Here is a 7,321-nt window from a genome sequence, read left to right on the forward strand (position 1 = left end):
TAGAAAACATATTACTCTACCTTCAGTAGTTGAGTAATATTTTTTCCACCTTGTTTTGTATTCATGTCCTCACTTGTATGTGAGTGTGTCTATATATATATACTAAATGAATAAATATTCAAATATGTTTATGTATATATTATTGATTATTTTCATTAGTAAAATGAATAATAACTATAATAATACAGGTGGCCAACAAGCAGAAACCGATAACTGGCAAAGCCAAAATTTTCTAATTAATTTATAATTATAATACGGCACATGCGGTGCCGGCATTGTAGGGAAAATCAAAATCAGAAAATCCTCTAAGAAAACCACCAATCACTGGAAAAATAACAAGCACAACAGAAATTGGGCTACGAGCAAAGAAATTAACTTAGCATCTTGGCAGAAAGCTGTAGAATGAGGAAATAGATATCTCAGGATCAAATGATATCAAATTTTGAGAGTTTACTTCCCTTAATTCTCATCACCAGGTCTCACTATATACCTAGGGTTAAAAACTTTGCTTGATTCATTGTGCTTGGTAACTGTTGAAAAGCTAGCGCCAAATTCAAAAATGGTGTCAGTGAATAAAATTTCTATATTTCTATATACTGAAAGAGTACAATGCTTCAGACAGTGTCCTCCTTCTTGGAGAAGTTGACTCTGTCTCATTTATTTCTTACCTTTTAACTTTTCCCTGAAGAAGGACTCTTCCTGAAATGTTAGATTTTCCACTGCTCATGGTAACTTCATGGTAACTTCCACTGCTCATGGTAGCACTTTTTTATTAATTTCACTACAAAAGTCTTGTCAATATGGACCAACACCAGCCTCTTTGGAACCTATTTCGTCATATATATGCATGTGTGCGCATGCACAACATTGTCCATTTCCAGTCTTCTTTCCTCTAACACTCCATTGGTTACAACAACATGGGTTCCAGTTGGTCCAATGAACAGAGCAGCCTGCTTGTGAAATTAACAGGTAAGTGACTGAGCAGTCCACTAACGTGTACTCTTAATGTAAGAATCAGGGAGATCCAGCTGAGTGGACAAGAGCAACATGAAATAAAGTGTCTTGCTCAAGGACACAATGCGTTGCTGAGAATTGAACTCCTGACCTTGTGATCATGAACCAAATACCCTAACCACTAAGCCACGTGCCTTCACCCATTTCCAGTCTACCATGAAGAAGTTATGCTGCTTAGAAACAGGTGAGGAGCAGTGACAGAAAAGCCATTGAGCTATAGAAAATCTGTCTCAGCAAATTCCTTCTGACCCATATCAGCATTGGAAAGGGAACATTCAGTAATGTCTATGGCGACAGCTACTTCGGTGTTCTATTCCATTACTTGCCCAAAACTCAAAAGCTTTTTATGGATATGATTGTTTTTTTTTTTATAGGTTTAGTATTTTTGTTTAAAATAACTTTTCAATCAGAAAGATATATTTTTAATTCAAGGCATTTTTATTTGTTTTGTTGTAATGGTTTTGGCAGCAAGAAGACTTGTATTGGCAGGTTTCAGTAATATTTCTCTGTTTTTAACCAATGGGAGTTATTGTTTTCTTTTCATCTACCATGTTCTATTACTGTAGTAGTAGTAGTAGTAGTAGTTGTTGTTGTTGTTGTTGTTGTTGCTATTGCTGCTGCTGTTGTTTAGCAGTAGGTCAAATTTGATCAAGTTGACCTGTAATCAAAGGCATTCCATATAAATGTGTGTGCATCTGAGCTTGCGAATGCTTGTGTATTGCTTATTTATGCCTCGCGCATTACCTGCGCCTTCCCACCTCACACACACACACACACACACACACACACACACACACACACACACACACACACACACACACACACACACACACACACACACACACACACACACACACACACACACACACACACACACACATCATGCATGTGTGTCACTTCTTCAGTTTTGACTCCTTCATCATTTACCTGCCTGCAACCAAATTACAATATTGCATTCTCTCAGACAAAACGCAAAGACCCCCAGAAAGTCAGATTCTTCATTCCCCAATTGCTGACGTCTTCTATGATTCTCTGTTATAACTCTTTAACTTGTTTCAGTCATTTGACTGCGGCCATGCTGTAGCACCGCCTTTAGTCGAGCAAATCGATTCCAGGACTTATTCTTTGGAAGCTTAGTACTTATTCTATCAGTCTCTTTTGCTGAACTGCTAAGTTATGGGGACGTAGACACACCACCATCGGTTGTCAAGCGATGCTGGGGGGACAAACACACACACACACACACACATATATACGACAGGCTTCTTTCAGTTTCCTTCTACCAAATCCACTCACAAGGCTTTGGTCGGCCTGAGGCTATAGTAGAAGACACTTGCCCAAGGTACCACGCAGTGGGACTGAACCCAGAACCATGTGGTTGGTAAGCAAGCTACTTACCACACAGCCACTCCTGCGCCTATGATATCATCATCATCATTGTTTAATGTCTACCTTCCATGCTGGCATGGGTTGGACAGTTTGACAGGAGCTGGCGAAGCAGGAGACTACGCTAGGTTTCAGAGTCTGTTTTGGTACTGTTTTTATGGCTGAATACCCTTCCTAACAGCAACCATCCAGCAGAGTGGACTATGATATCTGATATGGCATATCACTGCCTCTTTAGGTTTCCTTTTATTTGTTTTAGTCACTGTTTTCTGGCCATACTGGGGCATTGCCTTGAAGGGTTTAGTTGAACAAATTGACTTCAGTACTTAAAGTCTGGTACTTATTCTATTGGTCTCTATGATCTGGGGGTCATAGTAGAAAAAATTTGCCCAAGATGCATGAATATGAAACCACATTGTTTGCAGGGCAAGCTTTCTAAACTAACAGTTTTGCCTCTTTGCATTCTTTTACTTGAAGGGTTTTTTGTCAAACAAATCAACCCCCAAGACTTATTTTTTTCAGCCTAGTACCTATTCTATCATTCTCTTTTGCCGAACCACTAAGTTATGGGGGACTTAAATACACCAACACTGGTTGTCAAGCAGTGATGGGGTACAAACACAGGCACAAAGACAAACATACATACATGCACATATATATAACAGGCTTCTCTCAGTTTCCATGTAACAAATCCACTCAAGGCTTTGGTCAGCCTGAGGCTATAGCAGAAGACACTTGCCCAAGGTGCCATGCAGTGAGACTGAACCCAGAGCCATGTGTTTGGGAAGCAAGCTTCTCACCACACAGCCATGCCTGCACCATATGGTAAATTTCCATTTGTTCCTGGGTGGATTTAATCTTTAATGTAACAGGAGTGGCAACATTGCCTGAACAATAACATGACTCATGGATGAGAGGTGTTTTTGTCACAATCTGTAGAATTTTCTAACTTTATGGACTCCTCTTGAGGTGTAAGGTATGACTGCAATTAAAAAGTCCATTACCGAACCATCTGGTTTCAGGTTCAGTCCCACTGTATGGTGCCTTGGCAAATGTTTTTTTGTAGGTCTAAGTTGACCAGTCTTATGAGAAGGTTTGGTGTGTGTGTGTGTGTGTGTGTTGTCTTGACGTTGTGTAGCTATGAGTGTGACCATGACTGTGAAGTCATTTCTTTCTAATCCTTTTAGGAAGAATCCCCTTGGAAACAATGAGGGTTGGTGATATGAAGAGCATTCAGTTGAAGGAAATCTGTGTTGACAAAATCTGTCTGACTTGTGTGGGCATTAAAATGATGATGATGATGATGATACTTGCTGGAATGAATAAAAGAGTGAGAAATAGATATGAGGAAAAGGGTATAGGAACAGCTATTAAAATATGAATAGCATGGTGGGATGGTCACAGTTGAATTGCCTTTTGGTCATTTGATTACTGAACTGCTCAGTTGGAGCTAAATATCAACAACAATAATATTTAACTTTCAATGAACTTGTTTCATAAGGAGGTAGAGTCCATAGTTTTAACCCTTTAGTATTCAGATAATTCTGTCAAATATAATGCAAAACAGGTAACATATTTGGGCTGGATATGAGTTTAAATACTAAACAGTTAGAATGTCAAGTTGTATTATAATTTGGGGTTAATCCATTATCTTGTTTACTATTAGTGGTAACCCCCTGTGCTTGCTCTTGTGGGTTTGGACCAAGCAACCAGAAATCATTTTAGTGATTCCCCCCTGATTCCTCTCCAAGTTATCCATCTAGAAATTATCAGCCACATCACCAGGAGTTCAATCTCCTCATGGCTTCCTTTCAATTATAGAAAGTATTAATAAAAAAATGAAATAAGAATAAAGTATATAAATATAGAAATAGGATTTTAAAACGTTTAAAATCAACTAATATTTGGCTGACAACAACAACAACACAAAAAAAAAAAAGAAAAAGAAGTGTGAAACAGATAATGAGATATTAACGAAAATAATGAAAAAATATTAATAAAGTAAGGCTTGATTTTTATTCCATTTTTGGTTTGAAAAGTGTTTTGCATTCCATGTGTATATTTCTGAATATGCCTGCTGTTGCTATGGTGTTGTGATGGGAAGATGGTAGTGGGGGCAGTGGGCAAATTCTTATGGCAAAATAGAAAGACCACCTCTATCGATTGTTAGTGGAGAGTGAAGTGGCTGTTGAGATTTCATTCAGTAAATATCCCGGGTTTGAAATTAGGATGGGGGAATTAATTTAAATAATAATAACAATAGTTTAAGGAATAATGATAATAATAATAATAATGAGAATAATTTAAATGATGATGATGATGATGATTATAAAGTATAATAAAAATTAATGAAATGGGAAAAATACATTTATAAATAACCAATGAATTAACTCACATTTGCCAAGATGAACAGACATTGTTCTTGTCACAATTAGAAAAGCACTTTGTTGTAATGTGAATCTTTTATTACTTTGCCACAAAGTCTTTTTCGTATTTTAAAAGAAACTAATGATAAGAAGCAGCAAGGTGATTTCATTTTTTTTTTTTTTTCATTTTTGGGGGATTGTATTGTATCGTATTGTTTTGTATTCTATTAAATGTAATATCAAAAAGATGAAGGAAAGAAAGCAAAAAACAAAAAAAAAAACAAAAAAAAAATCTCTGTAAATAAGATAGCAAATATTTCTGCCATAAATTGCAAATTTGTCTTTAGGCAAAAAAGCTGAAGGTCCATTAGACTTGGTTGAATGATTTGTGAATGGTTTAAAACATGGGTTTCAAGCCTATGTAATCTAGTTTCAGCTAAGTAGCGCTGATATTTTATAAGTAGTGGTGGTATTAAAGCTGATGTCTCAAAGATGTTTTCTGATCATCTTCTAGAACTCAATATTTGCTTCAGAGATTTTAGATTGAAATCTTAAAATAATTTCACTGGCAAAATATGGTTTTATTTTACTTTTTTTTATATATATATTTAATTCATAAAGTAATAATTCTTCAAGTTTGAGCAGTTGTGTTTTTGTTTTTGTTTTCCTTTTATAACATTCATGCTGATTATGCATGTGTATACATACATACACGTGTCTTTATATTTATATATGTCTATGTTTACATATGTGTGTGTGTGTATATGTTTGTGTATGTGTGTATATATATATGTGTGTGTGTGTATTTGTGTATATATGTATATTTGTATGTACAAGATCATTTTTATGTCTGCATTTCTCTGCTGACATGTGTTAGAAGAGTCAGCTTCACTACAGCATCTTTGTACTTGTGCTATTTTGAGATGACCTTTGTATGGCTCACCTCTTGAAATCAGCCCTAACCACTGCTGTCCACATCTTTTGCTTTTCCTTTCCTGCAGGCTCATTCTGTCTGCAATCATATAGTTAACACCTTCTCACCCAACCACCTACCATACTTCGTGAGCTTCACATCTGTACCATTGCAGTCTTCTCTCTTGTATGCTATGAAGGATACCACCGATATGCAGTGGTTGTCTCAGCTCTGTTGTACATCATCATTCAAGCATGCTGATCTTACAGGTTTTGGAACAGCTATTTTGGCATTGCTGATTCAACATCAGTCATTTTAATGGTTCTCTTGTTTTCCCCTCTCTTTTCCACCCTCACATGTGTGCGCATGTGAATGTGTGTGTATGTGCATGTACATATGAGGGTGTATATGTGCCTATATGTTTGTATGGGTGTGTTTGTGTGTGTAATATATATATGTAATATATATATATATATCAATCTATATATATATATATATATACACACACACACACATGCACACACACACATAATATATGTTGGTCTGTGTGTATACATGTGTGTGTTATTTCTTTACTACCCACAAGGGGCTACATACAGAGGGGACAAACAAGAATAGACAAACGGATTAAGTCGATTGTATTGACCCCAGTGCGTGACTGGTACTTATTTAATCGACCCTGAAAGGATGAAAGGCAAAGTCGACCTCGGCGGAATTTGAACTCAGAACGTAGCGGCAGATGAAATACCGCTAAGCATTTCGCCCGGCGTGCTAACGTTTCTGCCAGCTCACCGCCTTTGTATACACCGTGTGTATACATGTGTGTGTGTGGTGTACCTGTCTGTGTATATTTATGTATGTATATATTTGTGTGTATGTATTTGTGTATACCTCTTTGTGTGTTTATGTGTGTGAGCTTATTTCCCTCTGTGTAGTGTATGAGGAGTGAGGAAGTGTTTGTCTGTTGTGTTCAATTAATAAACTAATATTTGCATGTCTCTCTCATGCTATATATAGTTTTGCATACTCTTGCATATGTGTGCATGTGCTTGTGTGTATCTCCCCAGTCAGCCATGCACAACTGACAGCACCCAGACACCTGTGCCCACATATCCTCTCCATTCAGTTCCTATGTCCTAATACCATGCAATAATTGCATGTATATATCTAATGTTATACTTCATATTTAATATCTGTAGATTCATCGTTAGTCTCGCATGGACATTTTCTTGTCTTTTTATCCTTACCATGATGTTAGCATCTTCTGCCCTGCTCATTTCTACTCTTGTACCCTTCCTTTTCTCTGTGCCAGGTCATTATGTATCTTTTTTTTCTTTGAGATTTCTTTAAATACTTTCTAGAATATTGGTGCAGGTGTGGCCCTGTGGTTAGGAATCTCACTTTGCAATCACGTTCTTTCCAGTTCAGTCCTATTTGCATAGCACTTTTGGCAAGTGTCTTCTATTATAGCCCCATGCTGACCAATACCATGTGAATGAATTTGGGATGTGGAAACTGTTGAAGCATGTCAGGTGTGTGTGTGTGTGTGCATCATCATCATCATCATCATCATCATCATCATCGTTTAACGTCTGCTTTCCATGCTAGCGTGGGTTGGACAATTTGACTGAGGACTGGTGAA

At 37.1% G+C, this 7,321-nt stretch overlaps 1 protein-coding gene across 2 annotated transcripts in view; it reads left to right on the plus strand.

The window, feature by feature from the left end:
- The window catches only part of LOC106870502 (kinetochore protein Spc25), a 64,947-nt gene that overhangs the window by 46,675 nt on the left and 10,951 nt on the right, over positions 1-7,321 (plus strand). The window lies entirely within an intron of this gene.

Source organism: Octopus bimaculoides, chromosome 18 (assembly GCF_001194135.2).
Source record: "Octopus bimaculoides isolate UCB-OBI-ISO-001 chromosome 18, ASM119413v2, whole genome shotgun sequence".
Lineage (NCBI taxonomy): Eukaryota > Metazoa > Mollusca > Cephalopoda > Octopoda > Octopodidae > Octopus > Octopus bimaculoides.